This window comes from Calypte anna, chromosome 1 (genome assembly GCF_003957555.1).
Source record: "Calypte anna isolate BGI_N300 chromosome 1, bCalAnn1_v1.p, whole genome shotgun sequence".
NCBI classification, from domain to species: Eukaryota; Metazoa; Chordata; class Aves; order Apodiformes; family Trochilidae; genus Calypte; species Calypte anna.
The window spans coordinates 126808281-126824295 of NC_044244.1; the positions used below are offsets into that span (position 1 = coordinate 126808281).

The 16015-nt window shown below is 40.0% G+C and overlaps 1 protein-coding gene across 2 annotated transcripts in view; it reads right to left on the reverse strand.

Moving 5' to 3' along the window:
- Positions 1-15773, reverse strand: part of TBL1X (transducin beta like 1 X-linked) — a 201411-nt gene extending 185638 nt beyond the window's left edge. For both annotated transcript variants that reach the window (XM_030446191.1, XM_030446170.1), the window contains exon 1: positions 15443-15773. The gene's annotated coding sequence lies outside the window, so the exon portion shown is untranslated. The remainder of the gene's footprint in view (positions 1-15442) is intronic.
- Between the last annotated feature and the right edge of the window lie 242 nt (positions 15774-16015).

Here is a 16015-nt window from a genome sequence, read left to right on the forward strand (position 1 = left end):
CAGAAAGGCCATTTCTCAATGCAAGGTTGAAAAACAGCACTGTGTGTGTCAACCTTCCAAGAGAGCATAGCTCCCCTTCAAGCTACTGTTTCACTACCAGCCTCGGCCAGACCCACCCCTGATAGGAACACCAGAGAGGATCAAACCTGAGGGAAAGCTGGCACGCCAGCTGCTCTTTCCCTTAAAACTGCTCTGCATCTGCACTGCTGTTTGCTTCTCTCTGCTGCTCCCTCCCCCCACAAAAGAACATAAAATCTAATAAGTGAAGCAAGACCTGCAGGATCAAAACACAATTTATTTCTCACCAGCATGATGTGGCATACACAAACACCTCACTAAACGTCACCCCTCACAGGAAGCAGACAAGCCTAGAACAGGCTTTGAAACTACCCAGTTCAAAAACTGTGAAGCCAGTTGTGAAAGAAAGCTTTTTGAAACAACAACTGCAAAAGACCATCAAAAATATGTCGGCTGGGTGTGGTATTCCTCTTGCCAGGACAAAATTATCCTCCTTTTTTTTTTTTAGCTTATTATTTAACTGTGAAAAGTTTTCTTGAAAAAGTCTTTCCACACATTCTGGGAAGGTGGGGTTACTCCCTAATTTGATCAGAGACCCATAAGACACAAAGTTAGATGCTCGTGCAACTATTTAAATACACGTATTACTCACTGATCAGCTGGGGTTGAATTAATTTAAAAATGAAGTACTAAAATGATCTCTTTCCACGACACACTGCATGCTCTTGTGACAAGGCCCTAATGCTCACTTTTGGTTTTTTACTGCATTAGCCGGACTCATAACTACAATTCCTAAGAAACTGTGTGAAACAAAAATAATATGTACCAATTAACAACTAAAAAAAATTAATAAAAATTAAGTACTATCTGTAGTGGTGATTAACCCCAGACTGTTTTGCTGGGTCAACAATACAAAATTGTTACATTTGAAGCAGCTGTTAAAAGACTGCTGTTACTAGCAAAAACAATGATAATCAAATTTTGAAGGTACGTCTAAAATTTCATTTAATAGTTTATGTGGCTTTAAATTATTTATATTTAAAAAGCTTAGAGTATGTTTCATACAAGCCCACATTTTCAACCTGAAGAAAAAGAAAAAAATGAGAAGGAAGTCTAAGCTACTTAAAGGAAAAAGTCCATCCCACTGTGGACAGGAACAGTCCATCCTGTTTTGTTCTTTGCATTGAATTATCTTTCGGTAAGTATCTTCCACTAAAGTCTCTACAACCAGAAAATATTTATAAACTACTGCGAGGAAAAAAATAGAGTATCAATCTCCATGCCTGTGCAATTTCCATATTATTCTGACATAGTGAAGTTCATAATTTGGTGGTACTAATTCCTAGATATTCACAAACATAATAGATAAATCTGTTACATTTTTATAAATATTTGAGATTGGTTTGGTTTTGGTTTTTTCACATTAAGTCACTACACCTCATATTCTTGTTTCTTTAGAGCTGTTGTTTGTTTAAAAAAAAGATTCATAGTTTGTACCATTTCAACCACAAAACATGTTCTCATTTTTTTTAAGGTAGGAATTATTTGTAATAAATAATAAATCATAGCACCACTACAACGATAGTATACCTTCCCACTGCATCAAGTGTTACATTAAATAAAACTAAGCATATATGGGAAACAAAGTTGTTATCAATTTACAGTAAAGACCTCCTAACTTCAATAAAAACCATGCATCACTTGGACAGTTACCCGTAATTTAAATCTGAGGAGCTGCTTCTGAGGATCAGGACTAAATTTCACCCTTTCAAGTAAAATATGAAGATGGGGGGGGGTAGGGGAGGAAATCCCCATCTTTATAAAGACTTGGAATACTCACGTGGTTAGATCTTTTTTTTTAAAATACTTCTTTATTTAACTTAAGGGAAAAAGAGGGTGGTGCTCCTCTGTTGTCAGACTGTTACAATGTATCCCTGTATTAAGACTAATTCCTTATCTGTGCACTAAGCAGCCATTAATCCCTCTGATTTCAACTGGAGCTGTATACCTATCCCAAGCTTCTGAAAACCAAGCTACTTACTTAGATATGCATAGTAAAAAATGTTGGCCTCTTAAAAGCACACAGCTTGTACATATGTTAGAACCCAAATTATTAACAACAAAATGAGAATGAGCCATAGCCAATACACAGTCTTAAGTGTCTGTTATAAAAGCACAGAAATAACGAAGTTCAGGTAAGCTTAATGTTTACTTCCATTTAGGCTAAACTCAACAGTCTGATTTTCCCTGATAGCAACCTCAAACAACCTCTGACTTTAGATCTGGATCACTACATGACAAGACCAGTACTTGGCTCCTTAAAATGCAGGCAAGAGAGACATTACCATGTATATATCCAAACTGCTGGTGGTCCAGCTGAAGCAGCCTACAGCTTTTACAAAAGCAGTTTAATGCCTCTAAATGTCAGTGACAGTCACAGATATAAAAGAAAGTTTCAAACAGCTGCCTTTGGGAAAAAAATTTATAGCACAAATTACCTCTTACACTGCATGTGCTAGGATGGTCTTAAGACTGAAGGTAACAGATGTTATGTCAGTGAGACTGTCCTGGGTTTTGTATCATAATTATATAGTAATATTTCTTGGAGGCAAAAAAAAATTGTTTATAAAGCAGAAACAATAAGGAGCTGAGCCACGTCAAGTCCCAGTGACAAAGCAAATTTCTGAAGTGACCAAGTGGCATTACTGAATCACTTGGGAAAACCAATAATGGCACATATAGCTTTAAGAAACCCAAGAAACCAAGCTTCAGGGAAGGAAATAGCATGTACACAAACACTGATAATAAGTAATAATAAACAGAAGGTCTGCTCATTACATAATGCAGAACCTTTAAGAAATCATTCATCTGCCTGCCTGCTCATTCAGTATGTTAGTGAAGGCTGAAGGAAATAATCTCCAATATTAAAAAGAGGGGGGAAAAAAGGAAAAGAAAAAGAAGGAAAAAAAGAAAAAGAAGAAGGAAAAAAAAAAGCTATGGAAGTGGATGGCTTTGTGCAGCTGATTTCATCTGACTTCATCAGAACTCTGAAACATAGGTGCTGGAAACCAGAATAATCAAATGAAAGACTACAAAGCAGACTTAATCCACCACAAAATAAATGAGAAAAAATGCATGTACGTACATGCATTACAAAGCAATCAGAAGAGGAACTCATCATTAGCTCCTTGAGCCAAAAAGTTATCATGCTGAAAACAAAAAATTTAGTTATCATAAGTATTTTGATTATGTGATTTCCCCTTTGGAATAAACAAGCAAGAAGGAAGGAGTCAAATTTACTTTGTCCTTTTATAGGCAATTCTTGAAGAAAGTATTGCAACAGTTATAATTTCCAGTATTTCTAAAAATATTATATTCTCATTACAAAGTGCCGTTAATCTTTATTCTTATGCACACACACAAAAAGGTAAAATACAGTTTATTACATTTCAATCTAAGAGATTAACACATTACTATTTATTTTCATTGGCAGTGTGCCCAAATACCCCAGATCTGCAAGACTGATAGTGAAAAGAAAAATATTTCAGGCCTCAAAGAGAGAGCAGATCTATGGAGGCCTGGAATGTGTAAACAGCCAGAGCCTGTTTTACTTCCCACCCCCACTCTCACCATACACACCTCCTCTACCCAACCCCTCCTAACATTAGCAAGGAGTGATGTTCTGAAGGGGAGTAGAGAACAGAAATGTAGCCACATCGAGTAAAAAAATTCCTGACATTTTAAGATGCAAGAATTCAGATTTGCTGAAACATGATGGTACCATATAAATGGCTGGAGTCTAAAACAAGACTAATACTGCATAAGACCTCCCAAAAAAATAAAAAGAAAAATCAGTTGAGCGGGTTTCCCATGTAACAGACCTGATAAACACAAACTAAAGGGAATTAAAATGCTCCTCTCTAGATTATTCTTTGTGCAACGAAGAAACTGCCAGATCTGTGTTCTCTCAGAGGATACTGATCACAGCCCTACAAAAGAAAAGGGATGTTTTCATAAAAATCTACCCAATTTAACAAAGCTGATGCCAAAATTTAATGTTGGTATAAATTACCTTCTGAGAAAAACAAAGATTATTACTTACATAATGATGCATATACACCCACAAAGCAGTAAGTCATAAAAATAGATATCATCACATCCTTAAAAAGTTTACAATATAATTATATCAGTGGGTTTTAATCTCCTTAAATTTGTGGACCGATAAAGATACCTTGTGCAGTGAATTTGAACAGAATGACAGTAATTTCCTTTTTTTTTCCCCCCACAGATCTCAAAAAAACAGTTCATGTATCCCCTAGCAGCTCCCAAGTTTGAAACTACAGAATCAGACAACTAGTAAATATTACTGCTGATATTTACCTAGTAGCTTTAGTTTCCAAAACCAAACCAAACAAGAACGTATTACACACATTAAAAAAAAAAATAAAGCAACTAAAACATCTGAGTAATTGACTGTGTTTGATGGGAAGCTCAGAAAACCTCAGAGAAAAGGGAAAACTTGGAAAAAAAAATTAGTATAGAGTTGAACATTGAAAGGCAGTTTCATAATGTTGTTTACAAATGATAGGTCACACAGCTCATGGTTTTCCTTTTGCTTTTTTTGATTCTCCCGTTTTTATGAATGCGTTTGGCTAACATTCAAAAGAACACAGCCATAGACTAATGAGGGCAAAATTCTGGCTCAAAGACACAAGAAAATGATCTGTCAGTAGAATATTTGCAAACAGCTGAAATCAATAAGAAATTCAACCAAATGTAAGGCATACAAACAGAAATTGAAAGACTGCGGCAATTGGCAAGTAACATAAATGATGTTACAGGCCACAGGGCATGCTTTCTCACATACGTTATCACATTAAATAGGCTGGCAAGACATTTGCTCCACTTGAGACCAGAGAAATAAACAATAATTTACAAAGACAAAAATAACAATTAAGACAACACTAGCAACATAAATAATTGTATATTTATGTAAAATAACTATCTGTAGAACGCTTGAGTCATCGAATGAAATAAAAGTTTGAGTCCAAAAATGTATTTTTAAGGTTAGAAAAATAAACTTAATGCTCCTTCTGCATAATTTTCCTTATTCATCACTGTTGACAAATACACAGCAACCAACCCAGAGAAGAACAGTAAATTAAAAACCAAACACACCGCATCATCAGTAGACAGACATACCAATTTCAGGGTTCTTTTTTGTATTTAGGAGCAGTGGAACTTAAATATTTATTTCTATAACCAGCATCTAACATGAAGGATGAAGGGCTGCAATCTGCACTAGCAGGTTTCTGCACTCCAACAGAGCCTCCCCGGTGCTACAGAACCAGCTGCTGGACTCATACCTCCAGAAAGTATTGCTTAGCTGGCCTTCACCACTTGTTTGAGGCGGACTTGGTTCTGTGGTCTGCACAAAGCATTATAGTCAGACTGTGGAGATTCATCACAGAACAGATAAGAGAAGGTACAGCTCCAGCCTCTGGCCAATGCAAAACACGTGGGGTGTGTCAGACAGCGCATAGGAAAGCTTACATGTGGTCTTGACAGAGGGTATGGGCATTTGTATCCCTTACCCAAAAGACAAGCACCAGGGTGCTGGATCTCACATGTTGGGCTCTTAAATGATAGGTCACACTTGGCAGAATAGTTTTGAGACAAAATACAATCTAGACAGGCAACGATGACAGTGTCCTGCCACTGCTTGCCAGCTGTTTTATGGAGGGCTGCTGCTGGAGTTTCTTAGATCATTTAATGTGGGCTGGCTTGAAAAACTGAGGGCACCTGACTGACAAAAATCATAGATTCTAACCATTCACCTAAGCCGGTCACTTTTCAGCATATGCGTCTGCAGCCTCAAACTGCTCAAGTCTTTCACCTTACACCACAAAATGTTAAGCCTAAGTAAATTTCAACACAGCTTCTGTACATTAAAACAACTGGGCTCTAAATCGCAACTTCATGTTTCTCAGCTACAGAAACTTCAAAGAACATTGTGAGGATTCAGATAAGAATGGTATTCAAAACAGATCATGGAAGTTATGCAATACAAAAAAGACCACTTATGTGAGCTAAGGGAAAGAGAGGGACAAGACAGCCTCTGCTTCATTGCAAGAGTACTGACCGTCAGGACAAAACTAAAACCACGCACATGATCTGTCACTTTAAAAAAAACCTCAGAAATGTTTACTTATCAGTCAAGAATCTGTGCTGCCATCACATAAGGCCTGATCCTGGAAGTCTCCTGCACACACCACATACGTTTTTGCAGCATCAGACCACAGCTATAACAGGATTTGCTGAATGTTCAGAACACAATCTATCATGAACTCTGTCCTTGCTGGCATTACTTGTGTATTGTGGTGCTGACAAAAAGAAAAATTATGAAACACAGAAAATATCCATTAAAACAAAACTCGTAAACTTTACTGCAAACTCCATTTTTTTTCAAAAAAAAAAAAAAAAAAAATTAACAGCAATTACAAAAACATCAGAAAAGCCCAAGAGAGGTTTGTTCAGCAGCAATCTAATACCCTAAACCCAACTCTGTGAGCCAAGAACTAACCTGCGGATTAACAGAAGATTAACAAATGAGAGTAATCATTACTTCTAACTCCAAACTGACCACCAAAGGGGACATAATTTTTTTTCATAATTTTGTTTTGATACTTCGCTATCCTAATTTATAACTTTGTGGAAAATGTGATGGTACTTTAGTAAGTAGCATTTTACATTCACACTTTTTAATAAAGTAGCAACAAAATAAACTGACAACATGTTTTGATCTTTAAAAGTTCTTCAAAAGGAGTCATTAATGAAATCTTCATAGTAGTTCTTTAGCTTGGTAGGCAGATAAATGATTGCCATTTCATTTATAGATGTGGAAAGGAATGTCCTATCAATTGCCTTATTGTTTAGAAACATCTTTTTTTCTCTTAAGAGATATATATTCAAATTTACTTTAAAAAAAAAAAAAAAAAAGGAAATGCTGTACTTCAAAATAATCTCATGTCAATATGACTAGAGGAGCAAACACCTCCAGAAGTATTTACTGTAACTAATCTGACACTTTTTAAGTATGTACAGGAACTATATATTTTTAGTAATAGGAAATGACATTTCTTTCTTTCACACTGGACTCCATGTACATAAACACCTGCTATGCACAAAACCTTATCTACAAAGCCACCATTCACTGAGTATGATCAAACTGACAATGTATAATTGAGTTTAACACATTGCCATTAGAAAATGCAGAACCTTTCAATGTCTCAGGTGGTTTTGTAACCCAAAATATAGGCTGTTGGTAATGTAACAGATGCCATGAAGAATATATTGTTTACCTTAAACAAAATTTAAAATAAAAATTTTCCAGCAGCAAGCACATCTGCATACAAGCACGCAAAACATTAGAAATTCAGGCACAATGAAAAAGCTACTGGTATAACCACAAACTAACACATACTAGAAAATTAACCACATACCAAATATACTATGATCACAACACTGAAGAAATGCACAAGAGTAAGTGTTTTGAAGCCATGCCATCTTAACCAAGAAAAAAAACCATAGGATTCAGAGAATTCCTAAAAAATTTGTATTGTCTACTTGACAGCCAGCAGATTAAAACCCAGTGGAGTCTAGATTTGAGGTAACCTACTCTACTCTTCCTCCTTGTAAACTGCCCATCAGGGCCTAAGATACATTCTATTTTTTACTTAATCTCTGCCAAGCATTACAAGCAAACCATGATGGTGGTCTCCCAGAAAAGTTGATCACGTTCATCAGCAGTGAAAGCAATCATTATGTTAATGCTTTAGTAAATTGGAGCTGTATGTAATTAACAGACTCTTTACTTCCACTCTTGATACTGTATTTAGGGACATCCTTGCAGCTTGCCTTACGGTTTTTTTTAAGCACATAAAATCCTGTGAGAATGAAGCTGGATGAATTTTTAAGACACACTGTCATGTAGTACTGTTAAACTAATTGGCTCATTTAAATTAACTGGTTATGTAAGATACTTACTGATACAAGCAGAATTATCAGACCTAAGCATGTTTGGGTTTTTAATATAAAACCAGATTCCTACAAATACAAATGACCATTGTTAATGAATTATAACACCATCAGCCTAAAAAAACAGAAATAGTCAAAATGAAAATAAAGAAACCGTGAATCCATTTCATAGAATGACAAAAAAAAATCTGTGTCTTGTGAAAAACACAGTGTTGTTTAAAATGGACCTGCTTCTGTCCCTTACTTTCATCTGGAGAACTGGGATAGGAAGAAAGATGTGTGCCTCATCAGAATAATCCTCAGGCCTGCCTTTTTTCTGTGCTCTCCCCACTACATTATTTTAGTTTAAAAATCAATAAATTCAGAAGTAAATTACATTAGCTACATAAAACTATGGAAATTCTTACATTAAAAAGGGACAAAATTCAAAAACATAAAATAAAAAACAGCAGTCAAAATTAAGCTACAGAGAGCTGAATGCATATAATTGGCAGCATTACAAATGCCTTCTGAAAAAAAAATCAAAAGATTTGATGTGTTTCAATCAATTCTGTAACCAAATAACTTCCTAGAGGTCTAATTCATGTGTGCATGTAAATAGGCACAAGAAGAGTTAAGTTGCTTTTGTGACTGTAAAAAGCACCAGATAGATATCCTTGGAAACTAATCCCCACAACATGAACAGCCACTGTTTGTGCTTGGATTCTGTCCCCTACCTTGTCATCAAAGCTCAACTCTATCTGTGGAGAATGCTCAAGAAGAGGGCAATTATTTAGCCTCAATCTCTCTGTTGAGATCAGGGTTTAAATTTTACTCCTAACAGCAACCAAAAAACTAAACAGGAATGTTTAAAAAAAGGAGGAAAAAAAAGATACTGTAATTCTGAAGTTTGAATGTATCCCCCAGCCACAGACAGTACCCCAGTTGTCCCCTCCTGCTCTCACCATGCTCAGCCAGATGTAAAAGCACAGTACCCACTCCTAAGTTTGCCACCTTTCAGCAAGCAAGCACACAATTAAAGGGTGCTGCACCTCTGCCTTCTCCCAGTAGCTGCCATCCAGCCTGGTTCAGTCATTTGCTGGCTCTGCACCACCTCAGGTGCTGCTGACTGGAGCCTGAGCACATGCTAGTCCAGGGTTTCATACACCATGCTCCAGCACCACTCTCCAACCTCAAGGTGATTCTTTTTTTCTCCAAAGCTACTTTTTGGGCTACTGAAGGCTACCTCCATGTGTGTCTGCCTGTGCGCTTTCACACACATACCGCATACTACCACTGTAGTTCATTTTAGCCAATTAATATTTGTGAGACTGATTACTGCTCAGCAATCCCAACTGAAATGATGCACCAACAAAAGTCTTAATATGAATAGGAGTCTGAACACTCATGTATCATCTATCAGTACCAACTACACCCACTGGCATAGACAACAAGCGACCTGTAGCTGCTAAATGACTCTGCAACTATCATACAATTATAACAATTCCTATTTGTAAGTTATCAACATACATGGATTTTCAAACAATATGTATTTTAACTTCCCTTTATAAAAAGCTCGTGTATGTATTAACCATACACCATGAAGATCAATTATTTTGGAAGAATATCTTCCCAATGATTTTGCTGTAGGCTACAGAGTCATGTTCAAACTGGCACAAGCTCACCAGTGGACATTTCTGAGCATTAAATGCAACAACAGCTGCATACATGTTAATCATAATAATGCAACAGCTTCCTTTCAGCGGTGCTATCATAACGTGATTATTCTGTTCAGAAATACAAACCATAAACACTTTGCTTCACTCTTGAACTTGGAGAATATTCTTCAGTCTCCACTCAGTGGCAGAGGATTAATGATGAGCTGGTAGTGCTACACAGCAGAAACTGAAGTTGTACATCCAGTGCAGTTTGCTGCCTCCAAAAAGGAGCACAACAAAGGTATTTCTGCAGAATGACAACAGGAATCTATCCACCAAAAGAAAATCCTCTTTGTTTTCTTGAAGACAATGGAAATCTTGGAAATACTTTCCAAGTATTTTAATGCCTAAGGGAAAACCTTGCTTCTCTGCTGCATTAATTATGTATTGCAAGTATGGGAAAGTTGTGTTTCAATCAGGGGCAAAAAAAAAAAAATCACATCTGATGTTAACCACATCTTTCCACCTAACAGAATTATGATCTTATGTGAGAAAATGCATTCTAAACCCCACTACAAAGAAGTAGGAGGTTAAAGTGTAACTAATAATTAGCAGATCAGATGAAATTTAGGTCCGTAAATGCAATCATGTTTTGAATGGCAGCGGAGCAACGTATAGAGAAACCGTTACATATTAATGGAGAACAGTGCCTTTTAAAAAGCTTTGTTCCACCCTCCAGCGGCAAAGAGTCAATAAAACTCAGCACTTAATTAGACAAAAGTATTTTGATGAGTACGTATATAATTATTACACATTATTAGTGCAACTCATCTGTTCATAAATAGGCCAACAGCCATGTCATCTAAGCATCAAGAAGAACTGTTTTGTCCACATGTTTAGTGTACTGTACAAATTCACATTGAAAGTGAGATTCAACACCCAAGCCAAATGGTATTTATGCAATACATTTAGTTCAAATACTAAAATAATTGTTTCTACATACTACAGTACTATTAAAATGATTTTTTTTTACCAGATGGATACCATGAGGTTCTTGGCATAAAATTCTAACTTCATATATAATTATGATTTTTACATGAACTCCAATTTAAATAGGGAAAGCAGACGTATTGACTGTCAGCCATTGACAAATACAGATCAAGAAATGGGGTTAAACACTGTTATGCCCCTTTTATTGCATATAGTCAACAAAATTTAAAAAATGCAAGCCAAATCATCAGATGCACTTACCCCCCAAGCCTCTTTTCCTACTGCAGTCATATCTACAACTCAGAGCAAAGAAAGGGTCTGGTGACTGGTACCTGGACAGAGGATTACAGAGGCAATATACAGACTGTACATACACCCATAAACTCTTCTCTCCTCAAGCAACAAATGGAGAAATCCAATGTCTACTTCTAGAGTCAAGTATTTTTAAAGCATCAGTATCACTTAAACTGAATACAAACATGTCTAACGATACAAAATGCCTGTGCTCCTTAACCTTCAAAATTATCCATGTATCCAACTTGCATTCAGGTAAGCCTGCAGAAGCAATTTTTTATATTTCTATGGAATTACTAAATTAGTAACTATTACTTGTAAATCTCTGCTAGGATAAGATCTCTACACAGGAAGAAGAAATGATGACCCTGCCTTATGAAACTGAGCATCCTTCTTCAATTCCATCTAGCTTTTATACTAACTTCAGGAGGCTTCTTTATAAAACAAAATGCCATCAATGATTCTTAAATTATATTCCATTATATGAATGACTAGACTGCCACAAAAACAAACTAAAAAAAAACAAACCCCAAAACAAAACACAACCACAGATAAAAATATTTCCATCTACCAAAGAGAAGAAAAATAACCCCATTTTTTCCATTTTGACATTTGTTATGACAAATTTTGTATTGTCAGGAAGGCTGTTAGTTCTACATAGAGCCATAGCTCCAATGTTTTTGTTTAATTTCAACCAACTTATCCAAGTAGGCCATTTGGTTGAAACCTATAAATGGCACCCAGGGGGTCTGGGTACTTGCTGTAAAGAGGTCAGCTATTTCCTCCTGACTAAAAATAGGCAAAATGAGGGAGGGGAAGAGGGAATGTAGCTTAATTTAGCAACTGAGAAAAAGTTTACAAAATTACTTCCATCCTGCTTCATAATGAAGATCATGAAAAAATGGAATCTGCCCTCGAGAGTTAGAAAACTTTGATCATTTTATAGGCAGGCTGGTGTACATAATATAAAGTAATAGTGGGAATTAAAAGAGTAACAGTAAAGTTAATGCAGAGTAAAGAGAATGCAGAGTACAGACAGCACGTCAGGCAGGCAAAGGGACACCCAAAACCTCTGCATGCAGAGCAACCCCATGTATCAGCAGCAGCACAGCCAGGTGTTAACAACTCTCCTCTCTCCTTCCAGCTGAGGTCATGCTGTTCTCCCACACTATAATCAGCTGCTGTTCCCCTGAGTCAGTTTTTCCCACCATTTACCCTCCTGGCTTCTTGTCTCCCTCACTTACTCACATTACAACCTTTTCAGGGCAAGAACCATCATCCACAATATTCCCAAAATGGCCTTGATTTGAATGGGAGCCCCTTGGCACTACTAAAATATAAACAACGCTGGTTCAGTATCGACTACAGCATTATTTTAACACTAGTCTCTAACAGAAGCCAACAGAAAACAGCAAGAGCTAATGGCACTGGAGCACGCACCCACGCCCTACCTATAGCCACTGCCGGGCTGAAGCCTCCATCATGAAACTAATCCAGCGTATCGCTACCTCTGAAGTGTACCACACTGCTAGCTTCCCTACTGAGAAACAACATCCCCTCTGCGCCCAAGGACATTCTCCTCTGCCACTTCCAAGCTCAGGGATGTAGGCCTTTAGTGACTGCTGCTACCAGGGGAATATCCTCCATTCAGGAAGCTTTTACACAAGGTATGGCAGCAAGAGGACAAGAGGTCTACTTCTGGCCCTACTGCCATGGAAGCATGAAAATCCCATCTGTAAATAAATAGAGGAACCGATACAGGACAAACTGGCAGAGCAGAAGCCTTACAACTGCAAGCACAGACACGTCCCCCCTCCCCTATACCTAACTTCTTTTTGCTCTTTTGATACTCTTCTTGTTGAGCATGAAGGATACTTGCCACTCACTGAAAAGAAGAACCAGTAGCACAACGCAGAGCAGTGGCTTGATAGACAACATTGGAGTTATATTATTTCATCAGGTGGGGGAAGGGCAGAGGATGTAATCAGATGACAACTTATCTGCAAAGGAGGATTTTTTTTTTGTCCTACACAACGTACCTATGAGACACAGTTGTGTAGTTACCAGTGTTTACATGAATGTGTAATGTTCAATCCTCTTTGGTTCTGAAACAAAGCTTTTCATCTTAGGGAGGGAAAAAATAACCTTGGTTGTTGGTTTGCTCACTGAAGGTGTTAAACTGAGATGACTACAACAGCCATGCACAAATCTCCACCACTTGTACCATTTATTGTGTATAGTCCAAGAAGGGTTCAATGTATTTTTAAAGAGATAGCATCCTCCCCCTCTTATTTTCCTTCTTCCTCCCACCCACCCCCTCTACAAACCTTCTGTGGAAAATCTTTCTTTTTTTACTATCACTGTTGAGATTTTGCAATTATCCATAGTTGTTTAATTTAAAAAAAAAAATATCAACAAAAAAGAACCCAAACCAACACTGACACCCAGTAGGACAACCCTGCTCTCTTGCCAGCAACATCTGCTACCACAGAATGAATATATTTGCTTCAAAACCTGCCCAGTGTCTGTATTTGACAGTACACTAACTGCAGGACAGGAAGAGGCCTAAATCCCACATGTGTAGCCACATGGTAAGCAAGGTATAAGCAAGGTATATTATGTTTAGGCTTGCACACGCCACCCAAGCAGTTTCAGATAAAAAAACTGCTAATAAATAAGCTAAGGAAGAAAAATATTACAATATATTTGTCATGAGAAAAGACCTTTTATTTATTACCTACACTCCAATTTCCCTTTGGCACAACATATTTGTTTTCATACTATTAGCTTAAAATAACCAGTCTTGAAATTTTAATTTTATCCTCTATTTTATTCAAATCATCACTTGAGGAGCGTTCTTTTCAGTGGAGCATTTCATTTTTCTGCAACATTATGCTGCAATATTTTCTTTTTCCATGAAACACTCAATGAGCTCCAGACACCAGACAGTTCGGTTCCCCTCCCCCACCAACACACACACACACATGCAGACTTTTAAGACTTGTGTGCGTTGAGAAAGGAAAAACGCTGTACAAATCCTCGTGGAGAAGAGCGAGAGACATGTCAAGACAACATAAAAGGAAGCTTTTATTCAGTCTAAACACCGACTTCGAGAAATTAACATGCAACCCCAACTTTTCGGGTGTGGCTTTGTGTTTTTTCCCCATTCTGTACTGTGCAGGATGTCTCCTCGAGAACCCAACAACGTATCATTAAATAGGTCAAGGGTCACTCGCTTTACATCACACCACACCAATATTGAGCCGCACACCGCACCAAACCGACACATCCCGGACCAACCGCTGAGATTAAACCAGCACCACCACAAAATGGGGAACAGGCACGGGCCAGGTGACAGCAGCCAAGTGAAAGGTGCCCACCAACCTCCCGCTGCCCTGCAGGAACCCCACCGAGTCTGGGCACGTCGGCCGGGAACACACCGCCTGTGCAACAGGTCTCTGCAGCCCCGCAGCTCCCTGCCTCCAGCACCCAGCCCCCCACCTCCTCCCCCACTCCCAGGGGGGCTCCCCGGCTGCACCACCGCCCCTCCGGCAGCGCCGGTAACGGGGCTGGCAGCAGCACACATCACCTAGGGGGACGATGTGGGGGGGCGAGTGGGGGGATTCACTTGTTTACCTACTTGGAAGGAAACTTCGATGTACGGGAGCGATCGGCCCCTCCGCCCGCTGCTGATTCAAGCCCTGGCGATGAATGGGATCCCCTCCCCCACCCGGGCTCTGCAAACTCCACACTTGAGCGAGAATACCTCTCATTCCCCCCCCCACCCCCCTCGAGCACTTCTCCTTTTTATTTTTTTTTTATTTTTAAATAGAAAAACACATTAAAAGACTATCTCAGAAGTAGAGAACCGCTCCAGAAACTGACCACCCCACCCCCACCCCTCCAGCGCCGGCCCCCGGGGTCGGACTGCTCTGATGGGGGGTGGAGGGGGGAAGGGGGACAGTTGAAAGCACAAACGGCAGCCCCACACACAGCCCCCCGCCCAGCGCTAAAAACACCAATAAAAACAAACAAAAAAACCCCAAACACCTAAAAAAAAAAAAAAAAGAAAAAAAAAAGAAAAAATCCAACCAGCAACATCCCCCCCACCCCCAAAACAAACAGACCCCAAAACACCCGGGTTCAAAAAACTTCGTCATAACAGGTAGCGTCTGAAGGCCACCCCACCCCACCCCCCCGGGCGGGTCAACACAACGAGCCAGGGCAGGCTGGGGAGTGGGGGTGGCCGGGGGGCAGTGGGCCCCGGCCCCAAGGCTATGCTCGACTCGGGGGGCTGCACCGGAGAAGGACGTTTGTCACCTCGGTTCGCTTAAGAGAAGGGAGAAAAAAAGGAAAAAAAAAAAAAAAAAGAAAAAAAAGAAAAAAAAAAAAAAAGGAAAGAGGAAGAAAAAAAAAAAAAAAAAAAAAAGGGTCCCCAGGATGAATAATCCGCCTCGGAAACTCACCTCGCTCAGCGGGCGTTAAAGGCACAGCTCCCGCGGGCGGCGGGGGAAAGCCTCAACTTCTGCGGGCGGCGCTGGCAGAGACTTTCCCTCACTTGCCGCGCATGGTGCAACTCCTCTTCCCCCGGGGTCCCGGCCAGCCTGCGAGGAGACTGTAAATCCCCCCTCGCCGCCGCCGCCGCCGCCGCACACGCCTCCTCCTCCCCCTCCGCGCACACAGGCGGCACAAGGAAGTCCCGGAGAGTGGGAAGGGGAAAACGGAAAGTTTTGGGGCGGAATGGCGGTCAGGAGGTGCCGCCGCTCGGCGCGGCTCCGCCGGCGGGGGGCGGTTGGCGGGGCCGGTGCGGGCGCGCGGCGGCGGCGGGAGCGGCGCTGAGGGTAACCGGCCGCACCCGGGGCCCGCCGCCGCCGCCGCTGCTGCTATCAGCGCCGGGGCGGGAGGGAGATGGAGGGCGGGGGCACCGGGGTGGTGGGGGTGGGCGAGAGGCGCCGAGCTCGGTGCGGCGAGGAGGGTCGGGGTGTGGGGACAACCTGCCGCGCCCTGCCCCCCGGGGTCCCGCACACCCCCAGGCACAC